General features: G+C 44.9%; 1 protein-coding gene across 2 annotated transcripts in view; it reads right to left on the bottom strand.

Annotated features, from left to right (window-relative positions):
* LOC311225527 (E3 ubiquitin-protein ligase Midline-1) overlaps positions 1-19993 on the bottom strand; it is a 214324-nt gene that overhangs the window by 117237 nt on the left and 77094 nt on the right. Inside the window, exon 1 of one of the 2 annotated variants that reach the window (XM_084310856.1) lies at positions 5959-6035. The exons of the other annotated variant lie outside the window; for it this stretch is intronic. The gene's annotated coding sequence lies outside the window, so the exon portion shown is untranslated. Of the gene's footprint in view, positions 1-5958; positions 6036-19993 lie in introns of those variants that run through there. 2 annotated transcript variants of the gene reach the window in all.

Below are 19993 nucleotides of genomic sequence, written 5' to 3' on the forward strand. Positions count from 1 at the left end.
ATTATTTATACATTATAAGTATATATTCTGGGACCTCTTTGAAAACGAGATGGTTCATCTCAAGGGGTTATTCCTAATAAAGAATTTCAAACTATTAGCATAATTTTTATAACATTTTTTTTTAAGTTAATCACTTAAAAGTGTCATCAATAGATGTTTCAAGTTGCTGTACAGCTTAGAAGAATAAACTAAACAATAAACATATTGACAGATTACAAGTGGAATCATTATGTTTGAACAATAAAGTATGGGATAATTGCCAACTCAGAATGCTTAATGCCCAAGCACATAAATGCATCTCAACACCCAAATAGAAAATAAATAAACAAAATGACTTTTCTCTGCAAATAATGACATCTGTAAATTCAGTCCAAACAAACAAACAAACAAACAAATAAACAAATAAACAAACAAACAAACAAACAAACAAACAAACAAACAAACAAACAAACAAACAAACAAACAAACAAACAAACAAACAAACAAACAAACAAACAAACAAACAAACAAACAAACAAACAAACAAACAAACAAACAAACAAACAAACAAACAAACAAACAAACAAACAAACAAACAAACAAACAAACAAACAAACAAACAAACAAACAAACAAACAAACAAACAAACAAACAAACAAACACGCACGCACGCACGCACGCACGCACGCACGCCCACACACACACACACACACACACACACACACACACACACACACACACACACACACACACACACACACACACACACACACACACACACACACACACACACACACACACACACACACACACACACAGGCAGTACTTAATATCACCTATGGGAAACACAGAACCATCCATGCGATTATATCCCTTACCACTCGATCTGTCTGCCAGTCAGACAGCCCTCCACAGCCTGGTTGACAGACGCACAGCAGAAGAAGAACTGGCATCTAGGAGTGCAGTTCGCAGTGAGAGAAAGAGAGAGAGAGAGAGAGAGAGAGAGAGTGAAAACACCGGCTCCCACTCTCCTCTACTCTTCTAGTCTCTCTCTTGATCTCCCTCTCTCTCTCTCTCTCTCTCTGTCAGCCGAGCTACTATCTATGAAATTCTCCTCACACAGCCCCCTCCTCTTCTTCTCTTCTCCTCCTAATCCCTCTCTAAAGGAAGCAGAGTCCTCCGCTTCCAAATGACTGAAGCAGGCAGCGACCTCTCAGGCTTCTTTCCCCTTCTTTGTGTTGCTTTGTTCACCTCATTAACTTAGTCCCACGAGAGTCTGGGAGGTAAATAACCCCCTCTACCTCCCACCCTCCCCCTAGCTCTATAACACTTTCTCTGGGTGGCTGTCAATCAGACCTGATGATGTGGTGGTGAGGTGGAGGGAGGTAGGAAACAATCCCCCTTGATTGGCCATCAGGGAGGAGAGGTGCCCTATTAAGGAAGAGTGAGGGGGAAGGGGGGGGGGGGTGTACAGGGAGGATGGATGCGGGAGGGGGGGGGAGGGGTGTAGAGGGAGGATGGAGGAGGGTGGAAGAGGGAGGGGGAGGGGGGGGTGTACACTGTACAGGGAGGATGGAGGAGGGTGGCGGAGGTGCTCAGCTGAGCCCTGCGTGTGCACATTGCTAATGGACTTTTTAATGCCGCCCATTAATCCGCATGCCATTCAGGAGGGCGTATGAAGCCGTGAGGATGGTGTGGAGTGATCAAGAGCAGATCACACGTCTCTGTGCACGGCAAGGGCATTCAAGTTAAGACGCGTTTGCCCAGCGACCGACAAACAAGACGGTATTGTGGCAAAATGTGATGATTACAAGATTATTTTATTATGTGCAATTCTGCCGCATGCTTTTCACCGCAGGTCTGTACAGTTTGGTGGCTCCGGGGGGGGCTTTGGTTGCCATGGCGGTCGGCAACAGCTCCATGGTGCATTCTTGGCCGTTGAGCCGAATGCCGGTGGAATCTATTCAAGACCGATCTCTCAGCTCTCCGCTCAAAGCCTTGTTGTTTCTCACTCAGGCCCTACTGCTGGCCGTCACTCTGGGGGCGCCTCCGCTCCATATTCTCCCCGGTTCTCGCTCAATACCGGTGTGCTTCTTTTAGAAGCAATTTGTCCTGAAAGGATACTGTGGACAAGGCAAGCGTGACCTCCCAGACAGGGTCATTCTGCTCCCAGTGACCCTGGCTTGAACCCTAAGCTGACGTACATTGGTGGTGTATTCAAGGGTATACATGGGTTTATGATGTGGTATAAAGGTACCTAGAATATATATCTATGGTTGGTATGTGGAATATATCTATGGCAGCAACTCTCAAACCTTTTCATGCCAAGAACCGCCAAATTAACAGGCCCTTTTTATAAGATCTTGTCCCAGGAACCCCCATCTCAGAACATATTTGTTGTTACTGTAGATATGATTTAGTTGAATTCCATAACGGTCTGTAGATGATAGAGTGAAACCTACCAGAATAGTCATTCTTATACATTCTTCCATTGTGCTAACTTCTAGTAGTGAGATAAAAATTCCCCATTTTGCTGCAGGAGATGCTGGAAGCCTCCCAAGGACCCCTGATGGTCCCGGGACCCCACTTTGAGAACCACTCATCTACGGTATGTGGACGTATATAGAATATACAGTATAACTATGGTATATGGAGCTATATAGAATCCGGTATCTATTGTATATGGCGGTACATTACAGAATACACCCACAGCATACAGAAATCTATACCTACCTGTTTTTCTGAGTAATTATAACCTAACTAATTGCCATCCAATTACATAAGAGTGGTGGGGTCATGGCCTACCCAGTTTCCCTCTGCAGTATACGATACCAACTTCCATAACGACACCGATACCACCTCACTACGGGACATACAGAGAACGTCAACAGACAGTGTGCTATGTAGGCTACTGTGCCTGGATATCTCTTGTTATAGTACACGTTGCAATGTAACAGTAGGGCAAACCTTGACCAAATGGACAAAAAAGTTTAAGCCAACTAACAGCAAAAGTGAGTTTCCCCCACAAAAGAACAAAAAAAAGAAATTGACAAAAAAAGTCTTGGTCCACAAAAACTAAAATTGCTGATGGACTAGGAGGAGTGTAGCTCTATATAACACCTTCAAAGAAATGTGTATGTACACAGCATGCGCAAATTGCCCTTGTTTGAGAAAATTAATTATAGGACACACCTACCAACACACACACACATGTGATACATGCACAGTTTGCACACACAAGCAGACATGCTGTATTATTCTCGCCTTGTTGGTTAACAGAAGTAGGCCCCTCCCTTCTGGCCCACTGTGTCCAGGCTATAATAATATCCCAGCGCTATGGAATTCTGAAGTTCAACATAGGATGTGTTCCTTTGTGTCAAATGCACCAGTGGGGCCAAAACTCTATTACATGTTTTGAAAAAAGACGAGTCTCTCAATATTTCTAAAAGTGCAGACATTGATATGTGCAACTCTTTGATGAACAAGGTGTTAAGATACCCAATAACTTCAATATTATTCCACAAGTTTACTTTCATGCTAGCAGTCATTTCCTAGTGGTATACGTGTCACATTTTTCAAATGGCAAATACCTAATTTTGGAAGAAAACTCGATTGATTTCCATTCAGTGTGAGGTCCTATAAATATTTAAAGAGCGACTGTGGCATAATGCGATGTGGAGTGCAGGGTCACGCAGCTGTAGACCAAGGTTATTTGAGGATGATGCCTTTTACAAGCGAAAAGGGTTTTGCTACATGAAGGTCAAATCCAATGTCACACCCCTTTAGAGGCATTACATGGAGCTGTGTCTTTGTTATGTTTGAACCACTCCAAAGGAACGTGTCTGGGCTGGGGTTTAGGAGACTGTCTCCATCCCACCCACTGGGAAACCAACCTGATCCAGAATCCGGTGTGACTCACACTACTACACTGGAAAGAAAAACAAAACAAGGCCTTTGGATTATACTTGTTGGAAAATAATGCGTCCAGATTAGTTTAATTCGTGTTTTGACTAAATGATTTGAGTGGTGTGGAACCGATGTATTAAATTAATTAAATCCTGTAGGAAAGCAGGGACAGAAGTAACAGAAGGCAAAAAGTAACATTGCTTAACCCCTGTGTGGTGTTTGTGTTACTCACCCAATACCCTGGGTCTGATGGGCCCACAATACTATTGGTATTTTAAAACAATGAACCAATTTATGTAAAAATACTTAACAGATATTAACTTTATCTCAAAACAGCATATATGATTCAAATTTGCCATTCACCCCTGCTAGATCACATTTATCTATAAAAGTGCTATTTGTTTCGTGTGATAACATTTTATTTTTGTTTAATTTTGACCACATTCACTTTGTTTCCACACTTTTGGGTCCAGTGTATGTAATATAAATGTGTAGGGTGGGTAGCCTACACAGTGTGCACTCAATGAAAATGTGTTCTTTTACATGTTCTTCACATAAAATGAGCCAAGGCCAATGAGTCGTCACAGGTGAAAAATAATAATAAATGTTATCAACAATTAACAAAAAATATATTGTGTTGTACTGCATTACTTTAAATGCGTTACACTCAACAAAGTAAAAAGATAAGGAACGCTAAAAGTCAAAAGATCGGAAAGATGGCAACACATGTGAATTGTAATCATTGATTGTATGCATACAGTACTACAGTATGTCTTAACAATAAGTGGCAATCAAGGGGCTCCTGCTATTCTGAACATAATCATGTGCAAATTATGCCCATACAATTGGTTGCATTATACTGTAGATACATCCCTGTGACAAGCATTAACAACACACACGCGATGAAACAATTATTCCAAACAAATGAATATTCATACATGCTAAATAAGGCCACTTGCAGCCAGAGGCAACCCTATCAGGATGCTTGGCACATCAGGCTGCATTAATTGGAAAAGGAACTGAAAAGGTGGAGAAAAAGGTCCTTCTGAAGGATAAGATAAGACAAGGGGAGGACTGTAGATACACCCACACTGTCTCCATGCTCCCTTTGTGGTCGATGTGTGAAGAGCTGCTGAATAAGCCACAGATGGAGCATCACTACAATGTTTCTTTATCTATTTAACTGTCCATGTAGTACATCTTTCTCTTTAAGGATTTACTTTAGCGTTACAAATAAAGACATAAGGAATATGATAAAGTGTAGGAACTAATGTCATTCCACTGATAGCTAACTTAGAATTAGATGTAGCCTAAGCGGCTAGCCTATACAATCTAAACTTTAGAGTCAAATGGATAGTTTAGTGAAGTGAAGTAGAAACCGTTCTTGTCTTGTCATCTCGTCTTTTTCGTTCATCTGGTCAAGTGTTTTAACATGAACACGCCGTGCCTCTGTGTAAAGCTTAGCATTGTATTGTATTTTATCTTAGTACTTTTTTATCATGTCTATTTTATTATCTATTCTATTTTATTATTCTATTTTATTATTTGTATTCTTTGCACAATCAAGGCGGGCATGGCCACCTTCATTTCACTACATGTCTCGTGTAGTGTGTATGTGACGAATAAATCTCTTGAATCTTGAATCACTGGAATCTGATGTAACCTTTCAACCACATGGGTAGGTTACAATGTAAACAGGACTTGCCAAACAGACTTGATACTGACCCGTTTCACAAGAGCCAACTACTGTCCGCAGGAAACAGGGGGTGGGGGGGATAATGCACATGTATGTTGTACAAACTACAGGGTGTTCATTGTGCCTCAACAAAAGCAGACCACAGCATCAATAAATCCATTCTTATCTTCCTATTTACTCAACAGTGGGTCAAAACAAAGCAAGCCATACATTTGAGAAAAGATGTAATCCTACTGTACCACTTCCCCTTAGCAGTGCACTCCCTACAGTAACGCTTCAACAAACACCCAAAGACACAGATCATTACAACGGTGCAGTCCTCTACCATACAGCAGCCAGAAGGATTAGGAGAGGGCCTTACAGTTGGCCTTACTCACATGTTTTGGTCCAGGGTGGTCCTATCAAACACAGGGCAAAACACGCAACTCCCATTGATAGCTGAGCACTCTGTCACTGGCACATGGTTGAAAGTCCAAACAAAACATAGCAACCTACGGTAGCTAGCCTCTTTCTGCCCGCCCTCCCTCCCTCCCTCCCTCCCTCCCTCCCTCCCTCCCTCCCTCCCTCCCTCCCCTCCCTCTCTCTCTCCCAGGGCTCCCCGCCCTGCCCTTGCCCCAGCCCAGCCTTATGCTCACGCAAGCATAAAACATGCCCAGGAAGCGTCACTTCCACTGGGTTCTTTTTTCATGGACATTGCCTCCATTAACACTGTGGCAGTGCTAGTTGCCCTGGTACCCCCACCCCTCCCATCCTCTCTAGGGCTGCACTCTCCCCCCTAGCATTACACGCCCCCCCCCCCCCCCCCCTCTTCCCCCACCCCTGTCCTCTTCCACTCACAAGACAAAAGAAGAGCAAATGGGAAGACAAAGAGAGTGGGTGTGGGAGGGGGGAGTCTGGGGACCTTGGGGACCACATTGTGATGAGTCTATGCCTATGTAACCAGGCTACAAACAGATGGGGTCAATCTCTGGGGCCCTGCTGCCTCACTGGTTCCAATCCGCCAGCCCCATACATCTTCACAACAAATGCTGTGTAACACTCAGACACACAACAAATGACTCCCATCAGATTATGGACCCCATGCTGCACAGGGAAGTGTGCAAGGCAACACAGCAGAGGGCAAGTGAAGGAGGAGGAGGAGGAGGAGGAAGGATGACACCTTCATCATGTGGTGGTAGTCTATAAGAAACAACTGTCTGTCAGAAAGCAGTGAAAGTATAAAAGCAAGTACAGTACAAACGTTTCCTGATGTTCAATGCTCAAAGTACATGAAAAGTAAATGTTTCAAAGTGCATTTGAAATAAGTGAATGTGTGACTATTTTTTTTTATTCTAAAGTACATGCTTTGGAAATAAGTGAACATATTTTATAAGCAAGGCGTTAAGATACCCAGTAACTTCAATAGTATTCGATAGTGAGTTTTACACATTTTTACTCATTATATCCCCGAAGCATGTGGGGAATATTGTGGGTTCACCCCACCGGCACCACCACCATGACAGATCCTTCATGTGAATGCGATATAAGTCAAATAGTTTTCTTTTCAAATTTGCGGTGCAAACTCGACAGCAAATGTCTAGTTTTGCATGAGTGGCACGTTTTCTTTGTCTTTCATCACAGAAAGCAGTGAGAGTATAAAGCAAGCCTGTCTGACAGACATATAGGGTTTAAGTAGGCTGTGCTGAATATTCATCATATTTAGGCACTGCATGCTGTGACAACAGCATATTGTTGAGAGCAAACACAGATCTAAACATTGCAAACACTGTTTTCACCCCTTGTTTAAGTAATTATGGTCCCAGGAAGCCACTCCTTGTTTTGGCAGGACATAATAGCATGACAGCCAGATGCATAGCCTAACCATGGTTCAAGTTCTTTAATAGTTGTCATACAGAAGTACAGAATACTTTCATACAAAATGCTTCTTACTGTTACGCTCCAGAGACTGTGCTAGACAAGATAGTATCAAATAACATAATAACATAATATAGCATGAATTTAGAAGAAGAAAATGAGGTCACAGTGTTCGGTATAGACATATGTACAATGTTCTGAGTTACCATATAATATACAATACACAATACTATGCAGTGTACTAATGTACAGTACTATCTAGTGCAAAGCAGAAATGGGATGAGGTACAATTTTAGGTACAATTTACAGTAAGGTGTACGAGTTGTAGTGCAATCCTTCATCCATAAATATAAAGTGTGGGGAGTGGGTGCTACAGTGTGTTTGTTTAAAGTGGGTGTGTGCTATAAGTGTGTGGAGTGGGTGCTACAGTGTGTTTGTTTAAAGTGAGTGTGTGCGTGTGGATGTGTGTGCTATGTGCGTTTGGTGGTTGTTGTTGTGTAGTGTTCATTCATTGTTCGTTTAGCAGCCTGATGGCCTGGGGATAGAAGCTACTTCTGAGTCTTTCTGTGCTCGCCTTGAGACTCCGGTATCGCTTGCCTGACCGCAGCAGTTCAAAGAGGCAGTTGTTCGGGTGACTGGAGTCTTTAATGATTCTCTTAGCCTTGCCCTTGCAACGCTTGTAGTAAATGTTCTGGAGGGTGGGGAGCCCCCCTCCAATTGTGCGTTCGGCTGCACGTGTCACTCTTTGTAGTCTGCTTCGGTCTTTTGCAGTGCTATTCCCAAACCAGGAGGTGATGTTGCCGGTCAAGATGCTCTCTATTGTACATGAGTAGAAGTTCTTAAGGATCTTCTGGCTGACTTGGAACTTCCTTAGGCGCCTGAGGAAGTAGAGGCGTTGTCGTGCCTTCTTCACCACACTGTTAATGTGTGTGGTCCATGTCAAGTCCTCGGATATGTAGGCTCCGAGGTACTTGAAGCTGTTGACTCTCTCAACCGGTGCCCCGTCGATGCTGAGGGGGCTGTAGTCCTTGACCCCCGACCTCCTGAAGTCCACAATCATCTCCTTTGTTTTGCTGACGTTCAGGAAGAGGCTGTTTTCCTGGCACCATCCCGCCAGGACCTTGACCTCTTCCAGGTAGGCCCTCTCGTCGTTGGCAGAGATCAGGCCCACCACCACTGTGTCGTCAGCAAATTTGACGATTGTATTGCTACTCCGCTGAGCCACACAGTCGTGTGTGTACAGGGAGTAGAGGAGGGGACTCAGAACACAGCCCTGGGGGGCCCCTATGTTGAGGGTGATGGATGAGGAGGTGCAGTTGCCTGCTCTCACCACCTGGGGTCTGCCAGTCAGGAAGTCCAAGACCCACTGGCAGAGGTCATAGCCCAAGCCCAGGTCCCTGAGCTTGGCTATGAGTATGGAGGGGACTATGGTATTGAATGCCGAGCTGTAGTCGATGAATAGCATTCTCACATAGTTCCCCTGCCTCTTGTCCAGGTGTGATGCTGCTGTGTGCAGCACATGGGATATGGCGTCCTCCGTGGACCTGTTGGGGCGGTATGCAAATTGCAGGGGGTCCATGTTGATGGGGAGGGAGGAGCAGATGTAGCCCTTTACTAGCTTCTCAAAGCACTTCATGGCTATGGAGGTGAGAGCTACAGGGCGGTAGTCGTTGAGGCAAGCAGGCTTGGATTTTTTGGGTACAGGGATAATAGTGGACTTCTTCAGGCAGGTGGGGATGACAGCCTGTTCTAAGGACAGGTTAAATATGTCAGTGAATACTGGGGCCAGTTGGTCGGCACAGACTTTTAGGACGCGGCTGGGGATGCTGTCCGGACCTGCTGCCTTCCTGATATTCACTTTTTTAAAGGTCCGCCTCACCTCATGCTCTGTTACCCTGAACACTGCGCCTCCATCAGCAGCCGACCCCCCCCCCCCCATTGCCGAGGCTTGTGAGCTGGTGTTGTTATTACCAGCATCAAACCTCGCATAGAAGGTATTGAGGTCGTTTGCTAAGGAGATGTCACTGTTCAGTTTGAGGGAGGCGCCTTTGTAGTCTGTCATCGTTTTGAGCCCCTGCCACATAGCTCTAGAGTCAGCTTGTTCAAACTGGAGTTCAATTTTATCCCTGTAGCGCCGTTTGGCCTCTGACACTGTCCTCCTTACGTTGTGTCGCGCCACCTTGTGGTCATTCATGTTGCCTGCCACTAGGCCGTCATTGTATGCTTTGGTGCGCTCTCTCAGAGCTTCACGGACGGATTTGTCTACCCAGGGTTTTTGATTTGGGTAAACTTTCATTTTGGTAGTGGGGATTGTTTCTTTCACCCTAGTACAAACATAGTCCAGCACTGTCTCCGTGTAGGCATTAATGTTATCTGTGTCGCGGAACACAATCCAGTCTGTGTGGTGAAACACTGACCGGATCGTCTCTTCTGACGTCAGATCCCATTTCTGCACCTCTCGCGAGACTACGGGAGTACTTTTAATTCTCTGTTTGTACTTTGGTGAAAGAAAAATTGACGCGTGATCTGATTTACCAAAGCCACTATCAGAATGAGCCTTGTAGCCACCTTTAAATTGCGTGTAACAGTGATCTAGGATGTTACCGCCTCTGGTGTTGCAAGTCACATGCTGATAGAAATCAGCCAATACCTTTCTCAGATTGGCGCTATTGAAATCTCCCAGTACCAAAATGGTGGCGTTAACGTTAGCCACTTGTATTCTATTTACCTCGTCGTGTAGTCTGGAGAGCGCAACCTTGTTGCTGGCTTGCGGTGGAATATACACTCCGATCAGGACGATCGCCGTTAACTCCCTCGGGAGGAAGAAAGGACGACACTTGATGGTTATTGTAAAGTGTCACAGAACAAGTGACACTCTTGGACAATGACATCCTGAGTCGTTCCTATGTGACCAGTATAATCTTTAAACTGAACTCTGGAGGATAGCTTTATGCTGGCTCTACTTAAAAACAAATGGAACTGAGCCTTTAAAATCTCCATAAGAAGGGTCTGTTCTTCACAGACCACATGCAGAAGGGAGGCAACCTGCGGAATGTGGGCCCCAGCAAAGGAGATAGGGAGCTGAAATGTTAACCCTTTCAGACGGAAGGGTTGCTGGTTGAAAAACAGAGTCTTGAATCTATAGAGGGAGATCTTAAAAAAGAAACTATATAACAATTAAATGTTTGATGTGTACAGTAAAAGTTTTCAAAATGGCATGCTTATAAATTGAGTATCAGTAGAGAATAATACTAACAGAATAATGTGTAAAAACTGTTTGTCTGGAGGGATCCTTAAGAGATACTGGAGAGGCCTCGTACATGGTACGAAATCACGTGATCCCCACAGACAAAGCAGTTGTCTGTTCTGAAGGAATAAGGGACTTTTTGTTACTTAAAAACCACTAGGTAACGAGAAGTAACGTTAGTACCAAGAAGGAGGAGCTCATACGAATTACGTATTGTACTCTGGTTTGCTAAACAAAAGTGACAGCCTGTGACTTCACTGGTTTTAGACCAATCGGAAATATTGTAAGATGGATATAAAAGGGACGGTTGCCCTTTCAAGAGCCAGAATTTTACACGGAGCTGGAGAGAGAAGAAGAATGGTGCCTACAGACTTTTTTGAGAGATGAGAAGAATGCTGCCAGACACGGGGCACAAGCCGTGCAGAGATGAGATGTTTTGTTCTGTGCATATTTTAAACTGGATTGGGTGCTTTCCACTTCAGTATCTTTTTGTAACTAGCTTTTTCTAATTAAAATTACCTCTTTATAAATATGATTCGTATCCTTTCTTCTGACCAGACGACCGGGTAAGCATGAAATGTGTTTTGCATTGTAACTTCACCCCATGCATTTTTTGATTAATGATGTAAAATAGAATAATAGGCTTTATCCCTACGGAGTAAAAGGAGACTTATGATTATGCATTAAGGACTAAAGGTAGATTCTGATAAACCTGGTTTTATCAAGTAATGCTATACAGTGGTAATACGGCCAACCAAGTAGATTAAAGCAAAATAAAGAAAAGTAAACTCTACCCGCAACTCCAATCAATCATCTGTATGACTGGGGGGGACGGGGAGTGCCAAGGTGTGAGCCGAGGTCGGCTGAGTTTAAGCCCTGAAATTTATAGACACAAATTGAGTCCTAGACGTCCCCAAGCTTCGCAGGGCCCATGCTTGAAGCTGGGATTCGGACCAATGAGTTAAGGGATAATCAATCAGACCTCGGTTTACTAATGGGCATTCAACATGGCGTCCCTGGCGATGTGCATTTATACTAACCAAAATAGGTGCTAAACGGCCGAAGAAGACAGGACTACTGTCAAAAGCCTCTGGAGTAAAATTAAATCACAGATTGGCTAAAATTAAAGTAGAAAGCTCTACTGGCGACTCGAGTGGAAGGCTCTACTCGGGGATATCACAAATGAATAGAAAGCTCTATCTTGGTGATTAAAGCAACGTTTACTCACAACTAAAGGGTAACATAATGTTTATAGAGCTCTGGGGGGAGTTACAAGTGCAACATAATTTCGTGCTTTGCCCACAGGAAGCGAACTGGCCCTACCCAAGGCGAGGGCTCCCTAGCCCAAAGACACCGTTTGTAAGGAGGGGGAGCTGGATGTGAAGCGAAGTCAAAACGACCGTTCACAGAAAGGCGAGGGCTCCCTAGCCCAAAGACACTGTTTGTAAGGAGGGGGAGCTGGATGTGAAGCGAAGTCAAAACGACCGTTCACAGAAAGGCGAGGGCTCCCTAGCCCAAAGACACTGTTTGTAAGGAGGGGGAGCTGGATGTGAAGCGAAGTCAAAACGACCGTTCACAGAAAGGCGAGGGCTCCCTAGCCCAAAGACACTGTTTGTAAGGAGAGACTGGATGTGAAGCGCAGTCAAAAAGACCGTTCACAGAACTGCAAGCTAACTAGCACTACATCGGCTAACAAGCCAGTGCTAACACCCATGAGCTGGCCCTAGCAAGACGGAAGACCCATGAGCTGGCCAGACGGAAGCTAACTAGCACTACATCGGCTAACAAGCCAGTGCTAACACCCATGAGCTGGCCCTAGCCAGACGGAAGACCCATGAGCTGGCCAGACGGAAGCTAACTAGCACTACATCGGCTAACAAGCCAGTGCTAACACCCATGAGCTGGCCCTAGCCAGACGGAAGACCCATGAGCTGGCCAGACGGAAGCTAACTAGCACTACATCGGCTAACAAGCCAGTGCTAACACCCATGAGCTGGCCCTAGCCAGACGGAAGACCCATGAGCTGGCCAGACGGAAGCTAACTAGCACTACATCGGCTAACAAGCCAGTGCTAACACCCATGAGCTGGCCCTAGCCAGACGGAAGACCCATGAGCTGGCCAAACGGAAGCTGACTAGCACGACATCGGCTAACAAGCCAGTGCTAACACCCATGAGCTGGCCGTAGCCAGACGGAAGCTAACTAGCTCACCACAGGCTAACAAAGCCAGGAGCTAACAGCAGGCGAAGTAGCCAGAGCTAGCGACCAATGCTAGCTCAGGAGGAGCTGGCACAACCAAAGCTAGCACAAGAGAAGCTAGTTCGCATCTTGAGACATCTCAAAAGACTGGAGATCCCCGAAAGGGCCTCAATGGCGCAACGGATGGAAAGAGGAGTAAGCACCCCCGGTCAAGATCCAGGGGATAACATGGTGGAAAGACTGATCCCACAGGTGCGAGACGGGAGCATGTCTCTCAGTGTTGCAGCCGAATCAGTCATGAATGGAACACCCATGCAGGGATCATGCTTTCTGCTTGAAAAGCTATTCGGAGGAGTCCCAGGGGGTAACCTACTGGCAGCCCGATGCGCAGCATGGTCACAAGACCAGCTACGTATCGAGTGTAGGCTGTATGACCAAGTCATAATGCTATCTGACAAAAGGGGGGCCTCCCAGGAGCCTCCCCCGAAAACAACCAAGGAGAGAACAAGGAAGAAGAATTACATATACCTACCTCCAGACGAGTGGGCCGGATTAACCCCAGAACAGCAAGCAGAAAGGAAGGCAACAAGGGAGGAATTCAAATCCCGGAAGAAGAATTACATATACCTACCTCCAGACGAGTGGGCCGCATTAACCCCAGAACAGCAAGCAGAAAGGAAGGCAACAAGGGAGGAATTCAAATCCCGGAAGAAGAATTACCTATACCTACCTCCAGACGAGTAGGCCGCACTAACCCCCGAGCAGCAAGCAGAGATAGGGGCAACAAAGGGAGAAATTACCTTCTGGGGCCCTGACACATGACACTCAAGCTAGTGCAACCTGCACTTGACGGGAGAAACATGGGGGAGAAACTAACCCCAGAACAGCAAGCAGGGATGAGGGCAACAAAGGGAGAAATTACCTTCGGGGGCCCTGACACGTGACACTCAAGCAAGTGAAAACTGCACTTGACATACCGCTCATCTGTCAAGAGGAAGAATATGTAGTGTTATTGTCATTTAGGAAGGAACATGACATAGAATACTACATGCATTTTGTATATATTTTAAGTATAATATGTAAAGATGTCCGTCCTTGCTCTAAACCCAGAGTAAAGTAAAGTGAATTTGTAATCTATTTCATTCAGAAGGGATTTCCTGACAGCAACCATTTGGTAGGTTAGCACCCTACCAACCATATCAGCTGCATGAGATGTACACTCACCAGCGCCTATGGGTAACAAATTGAGACTCTGCAAACTCTCATCGAGCTTAGCACCTTGACGCGGGGGGACAGAGCGAGCATCAGGGTCTCTGTATCCGACGGGCCTATCAGATTTGTGGAGACTTGGAAGCCTCAGCATACAGGACGCTGTGGTGCTTAGGCGGCCAAGTCACTGGTTTATAGGTCTGTCAAAACGGATTGGAGGTTCCGGGGCTTAGAACATGAGTTCAAGTGAGTTGGGCTGTATACTAATTAAATAGGTATCAACAGCCGAAAGAATATTAACTGAAATAACTGCTGTCAGGTGTCTCTGGAGTAGAATTAGTTACAGATTTGAGTCAACCTTACTCAAGATTGGTCTTATCGGCAGAACCTCTCCAACCAAGACTCTTCCTAATGTTCGAGATCTGGAACACTGGTGACGTAGATGGTCTGCAGAGCGCAGCAGACAGCCAAAAGTATATTGGTAAAAAATCTATCAGGAACAAGAGAGGGTTGATAAGTAACGACTTGAAGTAGCGGTTACTCATGACTAAAAAGTTACGTAATGTTTTCTTACAGTCAAAAACGTAGAAGGTTCTACTTAAAGAAAGAATCACAATTAAAGTATATTTTTGTGAAATACGGTAAAAAGGTTTACTCATGACTTGAAGTAACTAAATGCTTACTTAAAGTCAGAACTTAAGTAGAAAAAACTCTACTTTGTGAATAGCAGGCTGAAATAGCCATTGCAAATAGCAGGCTGAAATAGCCATTGCGAATAGCAGGCTGAAATAGCCATTGCGAATAGCAGGCTGAAATAGCCATTGCGAATAGCAGGCTGAAATAGCCATTGCGAATAGCAGGCTGAAATAGCCATTGCGAATAGCAGGCTGAAATAGCCATTGCGAGCAGGCTGAAATAGCCATTGCGAATAGGAGCGAATAGCAGGCTAACTAGCCATTGCTAACAGGACGAGGCTACTCACATGATCAGACAGGTATATGATAACCCTGGACATGCCGGAAGTAGGAGGATGTTGGTATACCTGAGAACTAACAACATTCTCATACATAAAGCCAAACAAAGAACGATAACAGTCCGAAAGGCCTGTGAACAATGTGGGCTGGTAAAGGTGCGCTGGTAAAGGGACAAAACCTGAACCAGTGCCGCATTCTTAGACAGGGGGGGCTGTCCCCCGAAGTCAGTGGACGACGCAGCGAATGGCAAGAAGGAATATACTGACTCAGGTCAGAAATCGGAAATGGAGGAAGACCGGGATAGGTCAAGCTACAGAGCATCCTCAGGGTCCTCATCTAGACCTCCCAGACCTCCCAGACCTCCCAGACCTCCCAGACCTCCCAGACCTCCTAGACCTCCCAGACCGGACAGAGAGACATCGGCCTGGACCCAGGTTACAGGGCGACGAGAGCCCTGAATGGACCTGAAAGAGAGAAAAGAAATGAGTCCTCTGTGGACTGTATCTGTGATGTCCTGCGAGGCCTACGGACAGGGTCGCACGATAGGTCAAGCTCCAGAGCATCCTCAAGGTCCTCATCTAGACCTCCTAGACCTCCCAGACCGGACAGAGAGACATCGGCCTGGACCCAGGTTACAGGGCGACGAGAGCCCTGAATGGACCTGAAAGAGAGAAGAGAAATTAGTCCTCTGTGGACTGTATCTGTGATGTCCTGCGAGGCCTACGGACAGGGTCACACGACCAGGCCAACCACACTTCAATAGAGGACTGCTGCTACAATTCTCGGGAACCCGTGGGGGTCGCCCGAGAAGTGACAAATCAACCTACCTCAAACTATGGGGGAAAACCAAGAGGTCAGAGGGGGTGACCCCAAGATGACCAAGATGACCAAGATGACCAAGATGACGAAGACGACAACAGCCTGGGTGCATCGGCCGGGAACAACAGATGCAAGTCTTCCCGCCGGCTACCAGGGTAACAAGGTACCAAGATGGCAGAGGGGGTGTGGAGAGTCACAGCCACGTGACCCCACAATCGCCATCTCGTCCCCCAGTACAGACGCTATTAAGACAATGGAAAATGACCGACCAGGATGACAGAGGGGGTGTAAAGTGTCACAGAACAAGTGACACTCTTGGACAATGACATCCTGAGTCGTTCCTATGTGACCAGTATAATCTTTAAACTGAACTCTGGAGGATAGCTTTATGCTGGCTCTACTTAAAAACAAATGGAACTGAGCCTTTAAAATCTCCATAAGAAGGGTCTGTTCTTCACAGACCACATGCAGAAGGGAGGCAACCTGCGGAATGTGGGCCCCAGCAAAGGAGATAGGGAGCTGAAATGTTAACCCTTTCAGACGGAAGGGTTGCTGGTTGAAAAACAGAGTCTTGAATCTATAGAGGGAGATCTTAAAAAAGAAACTATATAACAATTAAATGTTTGATGTGTACAGTAAAAGTTTTCAAAATGGCATGCTTATAAATTGAGTATCAGTAGAGAATAATACTAACAGAATAATGTGTAAAAACTGTTTGTCTGGAGGGATCCTTAAGAGATACTGGAGAGGCCTCGTACATGGTACGAAATCACGTGATCCCCACAGACAAAGCAGTTGTCTGTTCTGAAGGAATAAGGGACTTTTTGTTACTTAAAAACCACTAGGTAACGAGAAGTAACGTTAGTACCAAGAAGGAGGAGCTCATACGAATTACGTATTGTACTCTGGTTTGCTAAACAAAAGTGACAGCCTGTGACTTCACTGGTTTTAGACCAATCGGAAATATTGTAAGATGGATATAAAAGGGACGGTTGCCCTTTCAAGAGCCAGAATTTTACACGGAGCTGGAGAGAGAAGAAGAATGGTGCCTACAGACTTTTTTGAGAGATGAGAAGAATGCTGCCAGACACGGGGCACAAGCCGTGCAGAGATGAGATGTTTTGTTCTGTGCATATTTTAAACTGGATTGGGTGCTTTCCACTTCAGTATCTTTTTGTAACTAGCTTTTTCTAATTAAAATTACCTCTTTATAAATATGATTCGTATCCTTTCTTCTGACCAGACGACCGGGTAAGCATGAAATGTGTTTTGCATTGTAACTTCACCCCATGCATTTTTTGATTAATGATGTAAAATAGAATAATAGGCTTTATCCCTACGGAGTAAAAGGAGACTTATGATTATGCATTAAGGACTAAAGGTAGATTCTGATAAACCTGGTTTTATCAAGTAATGCTATACAGTGGTAATACGGCCAACCAAGTAGATTAAAGCAAAATAAAGAAAAGTAAACTCTACCCGCAACTCCAATCAATCATCTGTATGACTGGGGGGGACGGGGAGTGCCAAGGTGTGAGCCGAGGTCGGCTGAGTTTAAGCCCTGAAATTTATAGACACAAATTGAGTCCTAGACGTCCCCAAGCTTCGCAGGGCCCATGCTTGAAGCTGGGATTCGGACCAATGAGTTAAGGGATAATCAATCAGACCTCGGTTTACTAATGGGCATTCAACAGTTATATATTCCAGTTCTGGGGAGCAGTGGTTGGATAATTCCTTCACGTTCGTTGGATCACTCCAATTTTTGTTAAACATGAAGGCAATACCTCCTCCACGTTGTTTACCGGACTCTGCTGATCTGTCTTTGCGACAGATGGTGGCAAGGGTTCAAGATTTTAATCACTTTGTGGCCCAATCAGTGTGCTAATCTTTCCCAAGGCAAACGCTCTGATCAGGCAACACCAAAAGATCATGCAAATACACTAATACATTAGCAGCCACATAAATAAAACAAATAACAGTTTAAACTGAATTGAATGGCGTCTTGTTTTGTCTAATAATGTAGAGTAATAAGTCAATGGAATGTGGACACCAAGACATCACATGAGCCAGTAGCCTATCCCCAGTCATTATAGATTGATGATTAACTCTGTGATTAGCTAGCATAACATACAGGGCTATAGCGGAGGCATTGACTTGGAAATTATTCCTTCCCCCCTGGGAATACTGCAGCGTGATTGGTTCATGTGTTCATTGCCCTGCCGGCAGATCAGCAGAAGATGCTTCCCATAACACTCCTCTCTCACAAGCTCCAGCAAACACCAACAACAACAACAAAAACAACAACTATACAGTACGATCTCAACTGATAAAAGTATGATGGCACATGATTAATTATATGGTCACATACTGTACTAAGTCTTGAAATCTCTTTTATTTATTTTTGTTCAGAATAGTTTTAGAATTTGGTTCAGGTTTGACAAAATCTGCCACTAGATTTCCCAAATTAATCACTTCAAACCTGAAACATCCTGGAAATAGTAGAATGATCGCTTTTAAAATGATGTCACCCACTTTAACTCTTTCTCTGCCACGCTGGCCGCGCATCCTGTGGTTAGTAGGCTGGCTTTTTGTGACTGTTTTCGTGATAATTCATGACCTTTGCAGAGCTATTTGTATATTCTATATTATAGCTATGGGGAAATGGTATGGCTCATTTGACAGACACTATTTGCAGTACAGCATGTAAAAAGGCTTTTGTTTCAACACACTGTAGTTTGTAGTTTATTACACGCTGAACATCGCCCATTTCCGAAATAATCCAGTCTTTTTCCATAGATTGCGAGATAGGATGCTTTATGTGCAATAAGCCCGAATCGTTCTGGTTGATTCCCTGAACCCCCAAATACTGGTGTAGGGGGGGTGTAGTCTTACCCTGAAAATCCGATAGTTAGAAAAAGCCCTGTTTATGACCGGTACAGTAAGCCACTGTGATAGTTACATAAACATGTTCCACGTTCGGTAAAATAGACATAGGGGGTCCTTACCGTAGCCAGAAGGTAATCCAAAAAGAATAATTCCAATGATCCCATCGACGATCGCGATTAAAAGTTTATATGTAATTACACGTGTTACAAAGGATCAGATTAAACCGAATATATATATTTATTGATTGATATATATTGCATATTTGTATATCGTTTGATATCCCTTGTGTATTCCTTGTACATAATATTTCGTTCTCCTATTGGACAGCGGTCCCTTAGGCGCCATTGCCATACCCCCAAGGTCTGGTTCAAAGTCACTGACACAGACTTGCCTGGACATGAACGGCTCTGCGCAAGGATATGAGACAGGAATAAAGCTGGTACTAGTTTGTTCTCCTAACGTATAAATATGGCGCAGGTGAATACAGAAGTAGTTTGAGTTACCCAAGTGAAGCCTCACCCACGATACAACGTGCGGTGAAGTACGGCCCGTTTGGCCCCAAATAGAGCATTGAGACAGCAGCACTTAGCCTAAAGTCAAGTTACTCTCGAACGAGTTAACCTAGAAACGTGTTACCCTCAAACGTAAAGCCTTCATCACGAGTCAACGACCAAGTGAAGTGAGCAACCGTGCATCTAAATAGAGCATTGAGACCGCGTGCGAATTGATAGTAAAGTATCAGAGCTTAGTAGAATAACGTCAAGTTCGACCTAGTTAATGGGAAGTACCGCGCACCGGAGAATCTACACCGGTGAATGCAGAGCCCTTTTCCGGCTGGATTATTATTATATTGCTTTGGTCCTGTTGGAGCGGAGGAGAATCGTCTACACCCCACTACTGTGTGGGATTTACCCGTGAGGAACATCACTCGAGCCCGTCTCTTGGAGAGGCTGGCTGGCTTTCACCTATGCTGCACGCATACCTGGATTACAGCTGCTGCTTTCGTCTGCTGATCAAGGGAGTAATGTACCGCCCCCGTAGCTGGAGCTTATTGATTCCCCGTTGATCCAGAGTTTGCATTCGAACATTTCCTCCCCCTGCTGGCCTACAACCGGAGGGACCCTACCAGTATCTCCCGCTGCCTTGCTATTGTACCATAGATATAATTCCTAAGATTCAGGTTGTATCCATTATCTCCTGCGTAATATGAGAATGGACATACGT

Source organism: Notolepis coatsorum (genome assembly GCF_963971535.1).
Source record: "Notolepis coatsorum genome assembly, chromosome: 3".
Classification (NCBI taxonomy): Eukaryota; Metazoa; Chordata; class Actinopteri; order Aulopiformes; family Paralepididae; genus Notolepis; species Notolepis coatsorum.